This window comes from Protopterus annectens, chromosome 5.part0 (assembly GCF_019279795.1).
Source record: "Protopterus annectens isolate FY-2018-M chromosome 5.part0, PAN1.0, whole genome shotgun sequence".
NCBI classification, from domain to species: Eukaryota; Metazoa; Chordata; order Ceratodontiformes; family Protopteridae; genus Protopterus; species Protopterus annectens.
Window position 1 is genome coordinate 314,901,788 of NC_056735.1, and position 22,251 is coordinate 314,924,038.

Below are 22,251 nucleotides of genomic sequence, written 5' to 3' on the forward strand. Positions count from 1 at the left end.
TGATTGCATGTCTCGCTGTGATTTCAGTGCTATAAAAGGGTATGTGAGATAGGCGTTGCCCTTTCAGATTGTAAGGGCGTGGACCATGCTGGTATGCTGTCGACAGTGTTCTGTGAGTGTGAAGGTTAGTAAGTCTCTCATGATTCAAGCTGTGTTGTAAAGTCAGGTTGCTGCATTTCTCTCACCTGTTCCCTGTAGTGAGTGTGTATGCATACTGACACCTACAACTATATTTCCATATATATATGTATATATATATATATATATATATATATATATATATATATATATATATATATATATATATATATATATATATGTGTGTGTGTGTGTGTGTGTGTACATATACATACTTCCATATATGCACATTAGCTTACATTATTAAGTACAAGCTAACAATTAGCAGGGCTGTTTCTGTTAACACTAAACTAATATGGGAATCCAGTAATTAGGAAAGTAAAGGTCTACCTGACATGCTTTGGGTAGTACACATCCTTTCTTCATTCCTACTATTACATGTTATACTTATTTTAGCACTGTATTCCTGTATGAGAGTCATGGCTTAGTGGTAGGTCATACAGACTAGTGTTACAATGGTCTTGTGGTAGGGCCTAATAGTATGTTTTTATTTTGCTTTCAAATTGAGTACAGGGCCTGTCAATCAAAGTGCTGAAGGCACCTTTAAGCAGTTAAAAGGGTTAGTAAGTCTCACAGGAGTCAGGCTGGGTTGTATATTCTGGTTGCTGCATTTATCTTCACTGTTTCCTGTAGTGAGTGTGTATGAATACTGACACCTACCACTATATTTCATATGTATTATATATATATATATATATATATATATATATATATATATATATATATATGTGTGTGTGTGTACATATACATACTTTCATATATGTACATTACCTTACATTATTATGTACAAGCTAACAATTAGCAGGGCTGTTTCTGTTAAAACTAAACTAGTATGGGAATCCAGTAATTCGGACATTAAAAATCTACCTGACATGCTTTGGGTAGTACACATCCTATATTGCCTTTATATTGATTCCTACTATTACATGTTATATTTATTTTAGCACTATGTTCTTGTATGAGAGTCATGGCTTAGTGGTAGATCATACAGACTAGTGTTACCAAGGTCCTGGGTTCGAGACTGACAGTGGGAATTTATTTTTCTTTCAAAATGAGTACAGGACCTGTCAATCAAAGTGCTGAAGGCACCTTTAAGCAGTTAAAAGGGTTAGTAAGTCTCACAGGAGTCAGGCTGTGTTGTAGATTCTGGTTGCTGCATTTATCTTCACTGTTTCCTGTAGTGAGTGTGTATGAATACTGACACCTACAACTATATTTCATATGTATTAATATATATATATATATATATATATATATATATATATATATATATATATATATATTAATGTGTGTGTGTACATATACATACTTTCATATATGTACATTACCTTACATTATTATGTACAAGCTAACAATTAGCAGGGCTGTTTCTGTTAACACTACACTAGTATGGGAATCCAGTAATTCGGACATTAAAAATCTACCTGACATGCTTTGGTTAGTACACATCCTATATTGCCTTTATATTGATTCCTACTATTAAATGTTATATTTATTTTAGCACTATGTTCTTGTATGAGAGTCATGACTTAGTGGTAGGTCATACAGACTAGTGTTACCAAGGTCCTGGGTTCGAGACTGACAGTGGGAATTTATTTTTCTTTCGAAATGAGTACAGGACCTGTCAATCAAAAGTGCCAAAGGCACTTTTAAGAAACCAGGTCTGCGCTCGTTTGCGCGGAGCTCACGTATGCGCACTGGCGTTTAGCTCTGCGCACACAAGCGCACACCCGCATTATTTTCTTTAAAAGAAAAGAAAAAGGGGTGACAGGAAAGTGATGAAAAAGGGGTCACAAAGAGGGTAAGACAGTAGGGAAACAAGCTTGGGATTTGCAGGAAGGATGTAGGTGAGGCCCATAGCTGCCCATGTCTTTCTCAGCAACAGCTGTGCATTTGTATGTAATTTGGTGTGACATTTGAAACCTTCCACCCTTGAGAGAGGTGTCAGGACAACATTAATACCTGTTGTACAGCCAATTGTAATTAACAGTTTCAATGTCCAGTGGACATGTGTGCAACATGGACAGCTATGTATGGGGCATAATGGGGCATATTTTTTTGTGGGTACAGAGTGCCCTTTTTTTTTTTTTTTATCAGGTGAGAGTGGTGTGGGGGGGTTACACAATTGACGGGGACGGAGGTTGGGATATCCAGGGCACATGAGCCCACAGATGGTAACAGTGGAACTGATATCCCCACCCATAGGCAGTTGCCACTGTTCCTTCACAGCCCAGGACGGGGCTGTGCTGGGGGCTGTGCAGGCGGGACAATGGGCATGCCCGTAAGCTGTGCCACCTGGGCCTCAAGCTGGCGTAGGGGCCCAAGAACAAAGTCTTGAATCTCCCTTCGCACCACAGACCGGACACCTTGGAGGGTGAGTGGACGGGCTCCTCCGGCCACGCTTGCAGAGGGGGGACAGGCCCCATCCCCTGCAGCGCTTTCACCCGAAGGTGGCACAGGGCCACCGGAGGAGGGTCCGGCCTGGGCACTAGTGCCAGGTGCAATCGCCAGATGAGGTGGGAGAGGTGGGTCCGCTGGGACCTGCCTTCCCAAGCGTTCTAGGTTTGTGAGTATGTTATGTTGGGTTAGTAGCATATTATTCCATTCCAATTAGTTGTAACAGTATGCATTGGTATTCCCATTAAACAAACACCCAGATATTAACACCAGTGAACAACAGACATATCAATATCACATGCATTATTTGAACAGAAATACACAATCAAACAACATGCAGGGTTGATTAATGGCAACAGGCCATCAGGTTTGCAGGTATGAACAGGGCACATGCAACAATGGACATGCATATATTTTTGAAACAACAGGACAAATGTCCATGGTTAATGAAATGTTCACATACCAATATTTAGTGAGTTTTTTAATTTGCAATTATAGGGTGGGGTGGAGAAAGAAAATGATGACACATTCATAAATTATACATTTGTAATAGAAACACAATTAACTTGTGGGTGATAGTTTCCAAATGATTTTTAATTGACTGTCATGCTAGACGTGTTACAGATACATCACTATCCTAGTTATTTTGAATTTGATCAGATGCATCATCCTGCTACACTTTGATGACAGGGCAGGGGACAACTATGGATGTTTAGTATGTCAGACAATCATTCATTCTATCTGAAAATTGTTGACTGCCATCACCATATATATTCAGGAGTTATTACTACTTTATTTATTGATACATGAACCTTTCTGTCGCTCTCACACATTCTATTTCACAGTTCAGGTTGGTACTTCTAGGCTTTGTTCACATATTAGACCTGTGGTGATTCAAACACTTTCCAGCAGCCTCACTTCTGTCATGATTCAGCATTTCAACAGGGGATATATCTCACATGTGATTAACTCAGCTTCTGAAGATGTACTCTTGAGACTACTGCAGGTTATACTACATTTAATTAATGGTGGGACATCTGTATTACAGAACTATTTATTTATATCAATTATATTTCCAGTTTCACTTGCATACTGATGAACTTGTTGCAGCCATACCTGCAGACTTTCACTTGTTGTTTGCACATTCTATTACTTTTAATCAATACACTGCAGTGTTCTGCTACGTGCTACACTATAATATTTATTTACAAGTACTAGGTGGGGTTACTAACATGCATGGTGGCGCAGCCGCACCAGCCTGCAGTCATGTGCCCTGCGATTCACAGAGCGGACACCTGCAGCTCTAATACAAAACAAGTAATATTGAAATGCACATCTCCATGGTATCAGCTAGTTGAATTCCTTACATACATAAGTAAAATGTAACTTACTCAGTAGTGGGGCGTTGGGCATATCCCGGGCCTCCTGGATCCATTGGGTCAACTGGTCTTGTTTACGTCGCTTCAGGTCCACATGGTGGTGACGGACCTGCTCACCGGTACGTGGAATCCCAGTAGCACTAGTGAGATCATGAGCCAACTGGTCCCATGCCTCCGCCCTGTATGCTCCCCATGAGACCTGGCCCTGCATGAGTTGGGCCTCATGATGATGAACTAGGAGCCAGACCATGTATCTGGACTCCTCAACGCCCCACCGCTGTGCTCGAAAGCAACGTCCCTCCCCTACTCCACTCATTCTGCCTGCAGGTCTATTCTACAATCGTTTATGCTGTGTATTCCTGCCTATGGGGCTTATATATGCCGATTTTCCCGCACATTTCTATTATTGGCCGTTTTGGAATTGTATCAACTTCACAGAAACTGCTTTATCATGCTCCATTTTGGATTACATCCTATATATATGCTATTTCTGCATTTCTAAGTACTGCTGTCATGGCCTAGTGGTTTAGTACCTTGACTCTAGTGCATGGTATCCTGGGTTCGAATCTGACCACTGATTTTTAATTTTTATGACTGTCTAGAAATGAGTAGAGGACCTGTCAATCAAACGTGCCAAAGGCACTTTTAAGCACTTAAAACCAGATCTGCACTCGTTTGCGCGGAGCTCACGCATGCGCACCAGCGGTTAGCTTGTGGGCGCGACGCGCACCTCCGCGCAAACGGTGTGTGCTGGGTTAAACCTTAATTGGCTAGTAACACGCATGTTAAGCTAAGCACAGCTAGTTGCACACAGTTTGAGCCTGTTAAACTAGTGCTTAGCTACGGGCAAGCAATTTGCAGCCTTTGAAACACTACTCAGCTACGGGCACTCTGTCTCACCTTGTTTGACAGCAGCTTAGCTATCAGTACATTTCTAAATATTTTTATTATTGTATTACTTGAAAATATATGCTCCATTTCATTCAATTTTACAAAAGGAAATACTTTTACATTTGTACAATACTGTCAGGGGCCTTTTTAGTGCTTATTTACAAAAAAAAAGGTTGTTGTGTGGGCTTGAACCTTGCCTGCCTGCTCTTAAGCCGACAACTCTACCGCTATGCTATTACTTCTTGGCTTACTTTGCATATTTAGTTCTTATATCCTTTTTCACTGATTGCTAACTGCAGTTGCGCTAGTAGCACACCAGCACCTGCACGCATTAGCAAACATTTACGGGGTTTTAAAAAAAAAAAACAGTTTTCATTTTCATTTTATAACATCTGTTCACTTTTTACATTGCTGGTCTGTGGAGGCATGTGTTGTGTAGTGTGTTTATTCACATTTTCATGGCCTCTCTCATGGCTTACTGTCTGCCATTCTAGACTTCCGGGGCGTGTCCGCTTGCAGGGCTTAGCCTACGGACATGCCCCCTACTGTCTTACACGGACAGTGTAAGAGTTACAGTGTGATTCAGCATGCCTCATGCATATGCATGACATGCTGACATCACACCGTTTAACTGCAGCCTCCGTGTAAGAGTTATAACTCTTACACGGAGGCTTCCTGAATTTGGCCCCTTTTCTTTTCTCTTCTATAGGAGCTTTAGTATAATACTTTATAATGCATACTACTGCTTCATATTAGAAATACTCTAAACCATTTCATCGATGCATTTAGAAAACATTTTTTCTTTTCTAAGTTATCTTATAGTATTTATAATAATTCACATCATGTCATGGTGAAATGCTGTCTTTCACAGACTTTAATTCTTCTCTACTTATATTGTAATCAATTTTCGTATAGTCGTTTTCCAAAAATGATCTACTCTCACACTTCATAATTTTGACTTCCATTTCCTTATCTAATTCCATGGCCCTATACTATTCAAAATATTTATTCTTATAGGTTACAAATTTTCTTTTATTGTCTGCTAAAAATTATAACAATACCTTCTTTTTTCATACTCATAACTAGTAATGAATTCTTCAGTTTTTCTAAACTCTTCTAGTACAATCCCTTTGTATTACTAAAACAAATATTTGCCTTTTACAGATGATTATTTAGTTGTTAAATCACTTTCTTAAAGCATCTATAATTCCACCTATAGATATCTTTCAATCTGTTCATATTTTGTTTTAAATGTCTGTAAACAACCACTACCAGTGTCCAATTTTGACAGCAAGCTCTCATATCTACACAATTTTCCAATCATTTTGAAACCTTATACTGAAATGTAGATTCTTTCATTATACTGACATTCAATCTTTCTCACTTTGACTAACATTGTAACATCCTGGTTTTGGCACAATCCCAGTCATATAGCTGTATGGTCAGAGAATCCCCCAAAATAATCTCCTCTCCATTATCTACTTACATCAAAGTATCAAGTTATTAAAAAAACTTATCTCTGTTCTAACCTTCTCTTTCTTATAAGTAAAATATCTTTATTTACTTTATTCAAGTGACTCTCTTTTTCTTCCTCATTTAACCACCATGTGGTACATCTGGCAATGATCACCTTTCAGCACTCTTTGTTTCTGTAGCAGTTACGGGTTTTACAGGCTCAGGTTGCTAGCCTAGGGCCCAACCCTCCTAGGAGGGTACACCACACACACTCACACCTAGCATCAATTTAGAGTGTCCAATCCACCTACTGCATATCTTTGAAATGTAGGATGAAACCAGAGCACCAGAGAAAATCCAAGCGAATTCAGGGAGGACATGCACACTCCACATAGAAGACACCCCAACCAAATATCGAACTGGAGAACCTTTTGCTGTGAGGAGACAACACTTACTGCTATACCACTGCATCACCCAATATTATACTTACTATACAATACTATATTTACATAAATCTCAGAGACACCCTACATCCCAAACTTCTCTTTCCATCTTTCTTAAAGTAAAATTACCTAACCATATTATATTCACATTCACTAGTGTATAAACCTGTAGATCTTCAAATATTTTTTCTTCTTTTAAGTTATTCCAGATGCATACATAGAAATTACTCTAAATACTTGTTCCCTTTCCATACATAGAAATTACTCTAAATACTGTATTCCCTTTCCTGATATACTGCTATATACCGCAGCTCTTTCTGGACAAACCAGAGTTATATCCAAAACCTGAATGCAAAGAATTTATAGGTTCATAGGTTCATAGGTTCATACTAGGCTATCTGCCCAAGGGCATTTATAAGCCTAGCCCATAGTTATGTGGCTTTCGCCACCCCTTTAGTTTGAATAAAAACTATGCCTATCATTTTGCTGTGCCTCTGTCAAGCAGTGACACTGAAGTAATCCCTGGGGTATATCTGCAATCTCCCATCCATTGGTCAAGATTCCTCTTGAACAAGGCCAGAGAGGTGCTCTGCCTCACATGTACCGGGATTTTGTTCCACAGCATAGGGAGTCTCTGGGTGATGAATAATTTGTAAATAAAATTGTTATCCCAGTGCTTCCTTCCATAACAAAAGACCACAGTACATTTCTGCTTCATAGAGTTTCAAATATTTCCCTTTGCTGTAAAGCAATAAATCTGAAGTCAAAGCAATTTCTTCCTCTTGATTTATAATCCTTCAGGCTGGGTTTGACCAAGCTGTGACTTGCACAGTTTGCAATACATTCCTGTACTATTACACTACTTCAGTCACCCTTTCCTACATCCCTATACTGTTCTAAATCATCCTGCTGTAACATATCATAATCAAAACTGGAAAGTTCAGTGCTAATATCTTTCTGTGCAATTAATTTTAAAAGTTTCTTTGAGTTACCTATATCCTAATATTGTTCCCATTTTGATTACATTCACTCATTAACTAAACATTCCAAAAAATAACAGCCCTTAGGATGGGCATTTATACCCAAGCATGCCACAAACACAATGCAAGAAAACAACATTATTTAAAATGATAAAATTCATGGTATTTAATTTTCAAATCTACCTGGGTATACTACCCACCAGCCCTCAAACCTCTGATATCAATACTCTTGTTGATCTAAAACACCTTTTTGCATTGCGTTTGAAATAATTTATTTATATCTTCCTGTTCAAGTACATCAGATCTATTAACACCTCTTCTAACCTGCAATCTTAAACCCTGCATATCATAGTTTTCCAGGTAGTATTCTTTTTAAAAAGTTGATACAAATAACACAGTCAAATATTTCAAAAGTTATGCCTGCAAATTCTTCTTTCCTAAATGAATAATAGATCAAATTTACAGGGGCTTGAAACTCAAAGAGCTTCACCAAAGAGTGTTATTTGAAATATCTATCAAGCACGGACATGTTTTATAGATCAGTCTTACCAGCAGTCCTTTTTTATTTTGTAAAACAGTTTTTCTCTCTCTATATTTCCAGTTTTCCTGCCTCTGCACACTACAATCACTGCAGGAGATCTTTCAGGAGCAGATTCCATCCTGAAGTCAGCTGTCTTCTGATCTTTTACTATTGTTATGCTGCAACTTCTGTCATTGTAGATCATACTCAAGTCATCCACAATACAGGAATCTGCATTTCTTTAATGATTATACTCCTCTCATTTTGATCATATTATGGCAATATATTTTTTTCCTTTTATAGCACTCTTTGAATCTTATCTTTATCACTCTCATTAATCATCTTAATCAGAATCTCAAGGAAACCACCAGAAGGTAAGAGTATAATCTCCACATACTCTTCAACATTTTGTTTCAACAAAATCTGCAAATTCACCAGCACTATATCCATCAACAATTCAGTCTCAGTATCTACATCTTCCTACCCAAAATGCAAAGTAGGGAAATGTTCCTGTTGCGCTGATTCAATTTCTTCCCATCTGCATATATCACCTCAGGTGCCTCCTGAAATAAAGGGCACACATCTAGTATGCAAAAAGTAAGTAAATACATTAATAGTTTTATGTAGATGGCATATCCAACAGTACCAATGACTCATATGACTTCTAAAGCTTCAAGTGTACACTGCTGAGGACAACCATGAATCTACTGGAGGTTCTTATGACCATAAAAGGAACAATTACCATATTAAAGCAAAGACAAAATGAGAAAAAATGGTAGTAGTGCCCTGAGGTGAACTAAGGCCTAGGGCAAATATTGGGGATGCAGTACTATAATTATACAAACTAAAGAAAAATTATCTGTCATGTGTAGCCATATAGGAAAAGTCTGACCAAATAACAGAGTAAATGTAATGAGGGAGACTAAGGTTGGATAACAAACTTTACAGAAGAAGCTAACATTCAAGAAAGGGACGCCTATATTTTACAACCATCATGGAAAGACCCAGCATATGTTAAGAAATCAAGTAAACAGGTAACATGACAATGATTAAACAATAGCTACAATATTGGAAATGTTTCTAAACAAAATGGCAACTATGAATAGAAAAGAATGATGCAGAGGTTTTTGTTCTATGTGGCAGACACAAATTACCTAGGCTGCACATTTCACATGTTTTTTCATTGATTAATTTGTTTCTTAAATGATACTTAAACATACAGAGAATTACTCTGTAGTTGTCTTTACTGATAAGACTCAAGGCCTGCAAAAAATACAAGTACTGCTGGTGACTACCTGCTGGTTAAGGAAAGCAAGTCATATATATATATATATATATATATATATATATATATATATATATATATATTTATTAAGTTCGCTGTGGAGAACCAAATAAGGGTCCAGACCAAGTACCAAGGAGATGTTTTTATTGTCCAAATACCCAAACGCTTCCCAAACGCTTTCCACACAAAATACGTTTTCGAAAATCTTCATCAAAGGCAAAACAGCAATTGAACAATGTACTTCACTTAAATAAATCCATCAAGCCAGCAATAAACCAATAGTTTCATTGAAACCATTATATGTAAACGTTTCAATTAAGAATAATTTAAAAGGAAACACAGGCATCAGTCTTTCACTGATGTGAATAAAACACTAGTTTCAAGAACCATCGTAATGTATAAACAATGTAAAATAATAAATTATGTGCAAATGTGAATAAAAATAACAAGTTGTTTTGATATAAAATTTGAAAAATTATATGTATATGTATATGTATATATATATATATATAAATAAACATAAAACATTTTCTCAAAATATATACCTATGCTGCCCTCTAGTGGCAGATTATAATTTTGCACTCCTCAACTTTAAAACTGGTATTATATATATCATATCATTAAGGCCAGGAGTCTTAGTGGCTTCTAGTATAATCTGCCAATATAGCTCTCTGTATTCTAACTTTGTTTCCCACATACCTCCCCTAATTTCTTTTGGAACCACTTCAATAACAAATAAACTGAAGGAAGCTGATGGACAGTTAAGAATATGTCTAAAAAGTGCATTATTCATATTCTCCTTTTTCATTTCATAATAGTGTTCATATATCCTCATTTTAAGCTTCCTTTCAGTTTTTCCCACATAAAAGGACCCACAGGAGGAACACAAAGCTAAATAAACCACACCATTTGTGTTACAATTGGAAAATGTGTGGCTCTTAATATACTTGTTCCTACTGGGTATAAAAACACTGGAACAATTTGTAACATGTGGACATTGGGAACATGAACCACATTTAAAAGTCCCCTTTTTTGTAGATGAACATTCTAATCTAGAACCTCCACCAAACTCAAATAATCTCTTGAAATTTGTGTCCCTCCTGTAAATAAACCTCAAAGGTTGACTTTGAATTTCTTTTAAATTCTGTAATCTGAAGGAAATGGTACCATTCCCTAGTAACCGTTTGTTTAATGTTGCCTGAATCACCCATGTAGTCCATTATATATGCTCCATCATAACTAGAGGTGGGAATAGAATCATTAGTGTGTGGGTTGGATACTTCATCACAACCTAAAATCGGTGCAAACCTCCCTTTCCTACCCTCAAACACTTCTTCAGTAATGTCACGGATAAGATTGTCCGGTCTGGACCCTTATTTGGTTCTTCACAGCGAACTTAATTGTTGGTTTTGGTTTTTATTGCTCGCTTTCATCTCCTGGTTGATATATATATATATATTTTTTTGTCTGTTGCTTAAATTGATAGAGCTGCTTTCTGTTTTACCGGTTTCATTTTGTTTCCTGTTTTAAGAAATCTACTTGGCCTGGTGTTTTTGTTCTATGTGGCAGATAGGCTGCACTTTCACTTTCATGTTTTTTTGTTTTTTTTTTTTTTTTTTTTTTAATTTAATTTCTTTCTTCAGTGATACTTAAACACAGAGAATTTCTATGTCTTTGTCTTTTCTTATAAGACTCAAGGCCTGCAAAAACTACTACAAGCACTGTTGGTGACTCTCTTCTATGTTTTCCCCAATCACCCTCCCATTGCTTGATCTGCTTTTTAAGCTTGGTGAGTTTAAGCTGCCCACCCTTACTGTAAATTGAGCTTCATAAGCTCATCCCTTTCTACACTGCTGTTCATATCTTGAATTATTTGTTTAGCCTTTCCTTGTGCTTATGAAAAAAGGTGAATGTTACTACTCATCGTCTGTTCTACTGATTTACTTGCTCTAAATTATCTAGCTAGCTGTTTGATAAAATACTGTATTTTTACACTCTAGCAAGCTCTTTTCTGTGTTTTTACATCAAGAGGACAATGGATTTTCTATCTAGAGGCACTGAGTGGTAGCCTGATCTGTATAGATTGGGAAATACACTAGAGATTCCTGCATATCATTATTTCATGCATGTCATTGTTTTATTGGCTGGAAGGTTTATTAATCAGCTTACCTTGTTTTTAGTGCCATTATAAATTCTGCACAATTGAGTGGCTCTTGGCTCATTCCTCCAAATCAAAGTACTTTTATTGAATTATCACACTTTTATAAGCTGTTTAAAGTACACTGCTGTTATCTTTAATTACTTATTGCCTTTCCTTAAGTTTAAGTTTGATTGTGGCAGCATTTCACTCTGCTTTTACATTAGAAGGAGTGGGATTATTCATCTAGTGGCAGTAGGTGTTTACCTGGTCTGTCTGCACTGGAAAGCACACAGAAGAGTTTTAAGTGCAGTTGTTTTATTGGCCAGAGGGCTCAGTAGTTAGTTTTCTATATTTCCACTCCTGGTATAAATGTGGCACATTTGTATAGAGCTGCTCGCTGTGCCAGTGCCCTGTACAAATATAAATATCTGAAAACATTGCTTAATTTTCATTATACTGTGAATTTGAAAATTTTTACTGTGACATTTTTTTTTTTTTTTTCCACACTTCTTTAAAGTTTATGGTTGCATTTTCAAACTGCTGTAAGGGCTGCATCTAGTGTTTCTTAGTATTAGGTATCTGTCTGAGGTTCCTTAACATTTGGGCTCCAAACCAGTCATTTTACATTAAGGGTTAAAGTCTGCACTCTTGTGGCATGATAGGGCTGATTTCACCTATGTGAGCTGGGAATTTCTGGTGGAAAGCTCATGGTGTGCTTACCCGATTGGCCTTAGGGCACAGGTTCATAGGACAATACTAGGCTATTGGCCCGGAGGTCCTTATAAGCCTAGCCAAGAATTTTGCCCAGGTTTCCATAAAGTCAGCACCTGTTTCCCCCTGTCCAGCAGGGACACCGGTGGGATCCCAGAGGTGTATTTTCTGTTTCCCAACCCGTCATCCAGGTTCCTTTTAAAGAGGGCTAGAGAAGTACTATAATTGGCATGGAGAGGGACTCTATTCCATAGATGGGGAGTTCTGGAGACAGAAATCTATCCCGCCAAGTTCCATTAATGTCACAGACCAGGTTGAGGTCTTGCATGTGGGTTGTGTGAGTGGAGTTTAACTTATGGATATGCAGCAACTCCAACGCTGGGTCTGAGATGGCCTTGTATGCCAGACACAGGTCACCTCTGAGCAGTCTGTACGAGACTGAGTAGAGGGACAGGGCTTTTACCCTGTCAGTATAAGACAGGTGTTTGAGACCCTGGATTTTCTTGGTCAGGAACCTCTGTGGTTTCTCCAGCTGCTACATGTGCTTGGCAAGGTACATGCCGAAGGGGGCACTGTACTCAATAATGGGTCTGATAAGGAAGGAGTACAGGGATGTTATGACCTCCTTGTTCCTGGATAAAATACCCTTACTTATGAGGTTCATAGGACAACACTAAGCTATTGGACCGGAGGCCCTTATAAGCCTAGCCAAGGATTTCACCCATATTCCACAAAGTCAGCACCTGTTTTCTCTATCCAGCATGGACACAGGTGGGATCCCAGGGGTATATTTTCTGTTTCCCATCCAGTTGTCCAGGTTCCTCTTAAAAAGAGGGCTAGTGAGGTACTCTGCTTGACATGAAAAGGAAGTCTATTCCACAGATGGGGAAGTCGTTGGAACACATATCTATCCCGCCAACAAGTTCTATTAATGTCACAGACCAGGCTGAGACCTTGCATGTGGATTGCGCGAGTGGTGTTTGACTTACGGATATGCAGCAACTCCATCAAGTCTGAGTCTGAGATGGCCTTGTATGCCAGACACAGGTCACCTCTGAGCAGTCTGCATGAGACGGAGTAGGGAGACAGGGCTTTTAGCCTATCTGTATAGGACAGGTATTTGAGACCCTGGATTTTTCTGGTCAGGAACCTCTGTGGTCTCTCCAACTGCTGCATGAGCTTGGCAAGGTACATGCCGAAGGGGGCATTGTACTCAGTAATGGGTCTGATAAGGGAGGAGTAAAAAGATGTTATGACCTCCTTGTTCCTGAATGAAATACCCTTACTTATGAGGTGGGCCAAGTAGAAAGCCTTCCGTACAACTGAGACAACATGGTGCCCCCAAGTCCCTCACAACTGATTGCATGCTTAGTACGTTGTTTATGGGGATAATGATGCATTTCTTGGCATTCAGTTTGAGTCCATGCTACTGGCACCAGTCATTAGTTTGATTAAGGCCCTTTTGGAGGATGTTCACATCACTAGCAGAATTTATGACAGTGCCCAGCTTGCAGTCATCTGCAAACTTGATCAGCCACAGAACACTGGTTTTGGCTTGTACCTCAGAAAAATATATCCCAAAGGGCACCAAGACTGATCCTTGGGGAATGCTGCTTGTTACAGGTCTACTACTAGAGGTGGCTTCCCCCTATTTTGACTGAGTGGGTTCCATCAGTGAGCCAGTTAGCTACCCATCTGGTAACATATGGGTTGATGCCTAGCTGGAAAAGTTTATCTATTATGCCCGAGTGGGGAATAGTGTTGAAGGCTTTGGCTAGTTCAAGGTAGGTGGTGTGCACCGTCTTGCCCTCATCCATGGTTTTGGTGACTGTTTCGAAGAGTTTAACAGGCAGGATCTCCCTTTGACAAAACCAAGCTGTGTGGGATCAAGCGTTTGGAGGTTGCCAATGTCCTTGTTTATAAAGTCCATGATAAGGTGTTCCATGGCCTTCCATGGCCTTGCAAATCAGGCTAGTTAGGCTGATGGGCCTATAATTGCCTGGATCGGTGGATGTCCCACCTTTGTGCAGAGGGATGACCGTGGCTGTTCTCCATTCTGCTGGGATGAAGCCGGTGTACAGGGTTTGGTTGAATAGGGTGCACAGCAGTGCTAAGAGCTCTTGCCTGAGTTCATGTAGGACACAGCCAGGGATGTTGTTGGGTCCCATAGAGGCTGTATTTCTTACCTTTGAGAGGGCATTAATAACCTGCTCCCTGGTGATGAGGGGAGGGGGGCAGGTGCTGGGGATGTCCTGGTTTACTCATGGGGGGCAGGGGGGTGAAGTTTTCACTGAACTTGTCAGCCAGCAGGTTGGCTATAGCTATGGCATATGTGTATGTGGTATTCTTGACCACTAATTCAGAGCAGATTTGGGAGTTACTTTTGAGATTGCAGACATATGCAAAGAAGGCCTTGTGATTGTCCTTCGTGGATGTGGCCAATTTGGACTCAAAGTTAGCCTTAGAGGATTTCACCAGTGACCTTATTTGCTTGTTCAGACAAAGAAGAGATTGCTTCCAACTTGGCACCTGCTCCTTTCTTGGTCCTGGACAGCAATTTTCTCCTTTTATTATAGAGTCTGTTTATTGCTGCTGTCCACCAGACAGGTTAACTCTTCCTTGAGGAAGATGATTAGGTTCCGTAAGGTATTGCTGAGTCCATGCAGCTATATAAGTGCTCATATAGTCTTTTGGTGTAGGCTTGGACATTAGTGCTTGATTCAAATGAAGGGATGGTGGCTGTGAAGCTGTTTATACCTGATCTCTTTGCATAAAGCTTGGTGGACATGGGTATCCTGAGGCAATGTAACAATTGCTTTATTGACAGTGGCAACTGCTTAATTATCGAACAGACAAATAGAGTATGTGAGAGATGTAGTTACACGTTGATATTACAGGCCAGACTCTTACATACAGACACAAAAAACAACAAAAATGGTTGTTAGCGACTCACACACATCACTCACTGCACCAGCAAAGGACTACATAGATAGGCCCACATATGTGGAAATGCTCACAAGTAACTTACTCAAACCTCAAAGGCCTCCCAGGCACAGTCGTTAGAAACTCTGCATGCACACAAACAAGACAATTCCCATCACAAGACAGAAAGCTACATCTCTGTGTGTCTCAACTACCAAGCCCATAAGGCAAAACACTCCACAACCCAATATTCTGGTCATAGGAGACTCCATTGTGAGACACACTGATGTCCCTCTTACTAGGCTGGATAAAAGGAAGGTTACAGTTAGTTGCCTATCAGGAGCCAGGGTTCACCAGATCATGCAAGCACTCAGGTAACTTACTCCTAAATACCAGTATGACTCAGTCATAGTCCACATGGGTGCAAATGTTCTGAGATTTACCTCCTTGGACTATATGAAGAGAGACATGATTGAGCTCTCAGAATATGTGCCACAGGCATGTATGAGCCTAGCACTGAGAAGCATTCTACTGTCACCAAGGATGATGCCATAATACCAGCAGAAAATGATAGACTTTAACAATTGGTTTAGCTACTGGTGTCATTCCAAAGGGGTCCAACACTTATCCGCCTGGGAGGACACTGCTGACCGGCCACACTGATTTGCCAGGGATGGTCTTCACCTGTTACCTCTAGGCTTTTAGATATGGCCAAAACATTAGGCAATGCCAGAAAAACCTTCCAACATAAAAGCTGCTCAGGACAAGCTAAAGGTGTTACTGCTCAATGTTAGGAATCTCAGCAAAAATCTTAACTCCTTGGAAGCTCTCCTCACCCTGCAGAATGTTGACATCTATGCAGTTAATGAAACATGAATCAAAGCTATGGAAAGCACTCCAGCATGCATGGCTATAATGCCTTTCATACATTTTAACCACCCACTGAACACGAAAGAGCAAAATGGGAGCTGTAGCTATCTACATAAAGGATAATCACATCTAAAGGCTGGTAAACAATATGACATGCTTGAGCTACTCAGTGTCCAACTAACCATGAGAAAAATCCATTACCATATTCCTGCTACCTAGAGGTCACCCACAATGAACCAGGAAACCCATATATCATACCTGAAGTTACTAGAATCACTCACCATCCAGTCCACTACCATGCTTATGGGTGATACTTAAACACCCCTCCATTAACTGGAAAACATACATGACCACTAACATGCAGGCCCCAAAATTTCTTGACTTTGTAAATTCAAATGCCCTAGAGCAGCTAGTCTGCACTCCCACTGGGGGAACAAATATCCTAGATGTGGTATAGTCACAAATATGGGACAGTGCTGAAACACACACACACACACACACACACACACACACACACACACACACACACACACACACACACACACACACACACACTGTGATGTGTGATGTCCTCACTGGTAAGATCAGATCACAAAGTAGTCTCCCTTGAAATAAAGGTAAAACTAATCGTCCCACCCTCCAACCCAAAAATGTTAAAAACTTTTCTAAGGTAAATTACTGCCTATTAAGGGAAGACATAGCTAGTTTCCAAGCTCCCACAAATCCAGAAAACAAAGAAACCTATGCAGAGGCATGCACAAAAGCCCTGGATGACTATATAAACAAATACATAAAAATGGCAGTACCAGATCGAAATAAACCCAGGTCAAAACAAACCACCCTGGTGGACCCCTGGTATTAATAGGTTGTGCAAGAAAGAAAATCTTGTTGAGAAGTAAGAGGGAATGTGAACAACAGAGCAAAAATTCCCTCATTAATCTAAACAAGCAAATTGAGGAACTAGTCAAGTCTCTGAAAGCAGACTTTGAAGTAAAACTAGCCTCCAAAGCCAAGGATAACTATAAAGCATTTTTCAATTATGTCCACAACCTTAAGGGTAACACCCAGCAATCTGCAGAATTAGTTGTAGATGGCATCACCAGTACTCGGCCAGAAGATATAGCAAATCTGCTCGCCAACAAATTCAGCTCAGATTTCACCTCCCATCACATCCAGTTCTCCACCAAGCAATACCCTCCACCACTCCACCACCAACTATCATCAAAGAACAGGTTGCCACTGCACTCTCTAAAGCTTCAATGTGGCCTGACGATATACCAGGTTGCCTGTTAAACAGCTTAAATCAGGACTTATCAGGTCCATTAGGATCTCTATTTAACCACAGTCTCTGGACTGGCTTCGTCCTGCTAGAATGGAGGACAGCAACAGTCATCCTGCATGATTAACTCCATATGTTGATCTGGCATCTTCAACAGTCTTCCATATATGGACAGTTTAACAGGACTATTTACATCAGACTTCCAGTCATCTTTTGGGAGCAGTTCTTGTGTACAACAGCTTTAACTGAAATCATAATTTTAGGAGTATCTCTCTGCAACTCAACAGTTAAAGCTCTCAAAAGTCTCTATTTTCTTGCAACAGGACTGGCTGCTCATCTTCCTGAAACATTATTTTTATGTATTTTTCTTTTTTGTACAATCTACCCAATGAACAGCATAGGGCCTTGGTCTGGTTGCTTTACCAACAACTTCAGCTTCATGACATAGACTTTCCCATGACTTTTGATTTCTTACTTCCTCTCTGGGCTGTACATCTTATAGTTATCTGCAGTTCATAAAATAGTAGTATTTCTATCTCTCTAATTTCTTCCCATCATTCATTTACATTGTGTTTGATTTTCAGGCATCAGTAATGTAGATGAAATATCTAATCTACTTTTCAGCATTCTGTCCATCCATAGTTAGCACAGATGGTTAAAGCTAAGAGCTGTTAGCAAGCTTCTTCTTCTTGTGGTTCAGGATTTCATTTCCTCTGCTTTCATTTGCCCACTTTGTGACCTCAAGCAAGCCACTTAAGTAAACAGTGTTTGGGGGCAGTTAGGAATTTGGGCTAGGCTGCTCAATGGTGTCCTGAACACCATGCTGAGAAACAGCCTATGACCAGCTGAATGATGAGAATGACTTGCTGCAGTGGAGTATTCCAACACTGCAAGATGAAAATTCTCATAGCTTTTGCTATGGCTTCATCTTTTCTTGAGATTATTCACTGTTCAGATAGCTGTCATTTGAATGAAGATAGTACGAACTAGACTTTACATATCTGAATTTCTACTTAAGCAAAAATGTTCTGAATTTCCAGCCTATATACTGTAGAGCATTGTCAGATAAGAGAACATCACATATCCCTTGTCTCAAAAAAAAAACAGACTTTAATGCATTAATCATGCTTGCATTTGTTGTGTCAATGTGATTATTTAAAGGAACTTGTAACAATAATCTATACATATGAGATGTACGGCTTATTTGGACTGGAACCAGTTAGTGCCCAATTGGTTCCAGAGATTATCTGGAGCTGAGTATGCTAATATTTTCCTTTCAACTGTTATGGTATGCATTGTATATTGCAGAACTCTACCACTTGTTCTGAGCTGATGTTTCAAGGCAAAGCATTGCATCTCTTGTTCTTCCTTTAAGCATTCCTATCTCCAGATATGTTTAATGTATAATTTTAAGCATTTACTTTCTTGTTTGCTTGGGAATTATTGTTTTGTGAGCTCTGAACACATCTTGGACACAATTTATTTCTTCCTTGAAATAAATAAATGAGACTGAATTTCTTTCCATACTGAGGACTTCTGCTTCAGCCAGACTTGCATTCCATCATTTTTCAGTAGTTGGATTTCTAAATACAAAGAAGTACTAAGTACAAAGAACTGCCTGCTCACACCCTTGTTCTCCCCTCCCCTTCCCTGTTTATTACCTTAAGACAATCCCAGAGTTAATAAATATTACCTGTGGCAGGCACCATTTGTAAAACTACAATCCACTCTGCTACAGGCCCCATGAAGGCTCAGTGTCTCTCCAGTAAGTGTTTTACAACTGTAAATGCCTATTTATGTTGAACTGTATTAGACATTTTACAACTGTATATGTTTATGTTGAATTTCAAGCCTGTACTCCAATCTGCTTACTTACACTATCAGACTATTTACCCCACTCATAGGACCAAAAACTGGGACTGGGTTAGCCCGCTCGCCAGCCATCACTACGCTTCGGGCTCTCTTGGCTCCCTCCCTGCCCCTTATCCCACCCGCCCCCACTGTGTCTACATTTATAGCCACTAGGCCACACCCCTACTACCTCTCCAACCTACACAACTTCCTCTCCAATTTCCTCCCCCCCACCACTTTACTGTTTAACCATTACTATTCCTCTGAAGCACATTGACCCCACCCATTGATGACATATAACATGTCTATAAATAATTATAAACTCCTTCCTCTTATCTTACCACTCTTAATTCTGCCATACTTTCTTACTAGCTATGAAAATCTCACATTCGTAGGTTTCTCTTATCCAAAATGCCAAACCAAGACCCCCCTACCTCCACTGACTGGAACTTGCCCACTACTACACTACCCCAAAATTATAAATTCCAACCACTTGCTTCTAAAAACCACTCCAATCAACACCAAAATCCAAATATGAACTAAAACTACTATTCAAAGTTATTAGACTACTAGCGTATCTAAGAAAAAAACATAACCAAAGATGGGGACATCCATCCTAATCCAGGCCCAACCTTAACTCAAAATCCTACCAGCCCACCACTCTCCCACCGACTGGTCAACTCCCTCCTAATATGCCACTTAAACATTAGAAGCCTAAACAATAAGATACATAGCCTGCATGCTGTACTAGCCACATACCTCCCCAACATAATGTGTCTATCTGAAACATGGCTCCGGCCATCAACCAAAGACAATGAGATCCTGCCTCCTGGTTACAATATACTTAGGGCAGATAGAGTAAAGAAAAGAAGAGGTGGAATAGCCGTCTTATATAATAGCACACTTAACATCATAACTAACCCTATACAACCACCCCAGGTCTCTAACGCTGAAATACTAGCTCTAAAAATTCTACTAAATAATCATAAGGGCATTAACCTAATTGTCACCTATATTCCCCCTGGGAACAATGTAGAAACACTAGAGGTCATTCTACATTGGAGAGCCAACAACTACCCTCAAGAAACCATTGTCCTGGGCGATGTTAATATTGACTGGAACCAATGCACAGCACAGTCCAACCCCATCCCTGTTAACCTACATGGATTCTCTCAGATAATATCATCTACCACACGTACAGGTAACAATAACCAAAAAGAGAGTATACTAGACTGGATACTCACCAACAGTCATCCCCAACTATATGTCTGGAACTCTCCCTAATGATCTTAGTGATCACCTGCTCACATACATCATGAAAGGCAAAATTAATTGTACAAGCTTACCTATTTATAGGTCTATCAGAGCCAAGAAAAACTTTGACACAACTAAATTTCAACTTGAACTCAAATCATGTAACTGGACAAAACTAAAGTTCCTTCCCCTTGATGAGGCAGTGTCATCATTTAACAATTCATTCCTTACTATACTTGACTTGCATGCCCCTAAACGCTCAATAAGAATTAAAACTCAACTAGCACCCTGGCTAACAACAGACACCAAAACCAAAATAACAACTAGAGGCAAAGCGTGGGATAAATGGCGCACTACCAAACTACCCCTAGATCGTATCAAATTCCAACAACTTAGAAATGAGACTAAAAAAGCCATCATACTAGATAAGAAAAATTACTTCTACAATCTGCAACATAAACATCAGAATAACCCTCAAAAGTACTGGGCAGGCATAAATAAACTTCTCCAACCAGGCAAATCCACTACTCCGACCCCAGGAACATTATCTGACAAGAGCCAAGAAGATATAGCCAATTCATTCAATACTTTCTTCACAGAAACCATCCAGTCATTAGCTAACCAACTTTCTCCTCCCCACACTTCTATAAACACTATACCCGACTCACCACTCTCTTTTAACTTCCAGCCAGTGTCCACATCCTTTATCAGATCCCTTTTGAAAAAACTGAAGCCAACCACCCTTTCAGCCGATCTTCTGCCGGCTGAATACCTGCAAATTGCTGCAGATGTCATAGCCTACCCTATCTCAATCCTAATTAACACAACCATAACAGAGGCCTCAATCCCCTCAATTTGGAAAATATCCTATGTTATTCCACTCCACAAAGGAGGTTCATCCACAGAACTATCCAACTATAGACCTATAGCCATACTATCACCACTTGCCAAAATTATGGAAAAGTGCATGCACAACCAACTAATGCTCTATCTAACCCAAGATAAACTACTCACAGACTCTCAACATGGATTCAGACCCCATCATAGTACAACCACTGCCCTCCTCTCTTTTACTGAAAACATTAATCTTAACCGGAATAAAAAAATATCCTCCGCTCTCTTCCTGGACCTATTGAAAGCCTTTGATATGGTAAATCATCAGTTACTTCTATATACTTTAAAAACCCTGTATCTAGATACTCCAGCCCTTGACTGGTTTCAAGCTTACCTCACTGGGAGACAACAAGCAGTAATGTGGCAAAACAAGCTCTCCTGCCTACTACCAAATACCATAGGAGTTCCTCAAGGTTCCATATTAGGACCTCTCCTCTTTTCAGTCTTCATAAACGACATCCAAACAGTCATCCCTGAAGCCAACTGCATTCAATATGCAGATGACTCGACTATAATATGTTCCAATGCCTCTCTTGCAAATCTACTAACTACCACTCAACATAGCTTCACCAAAGTCGAAAACTGGCTTGCCAACCATCTCCTGATCTTAAATCCAAACAAAACCAAGTTACTTCTCTTCTACCCAACCAATAGATCTCCGACTGAAAACTTCACTATAAAATCCAATAATGGGACCATCATCTCCCCAGACACCTATACAAAGCTATTAGGAGTAAACATTGACAATAAACTCAGATTTGATATACATATCAACCAAGCCATTAAGTCAGTCAACAAGAAACTTGGGACCCTATACAGAATTAAAGCCTTCCTTACCCAGA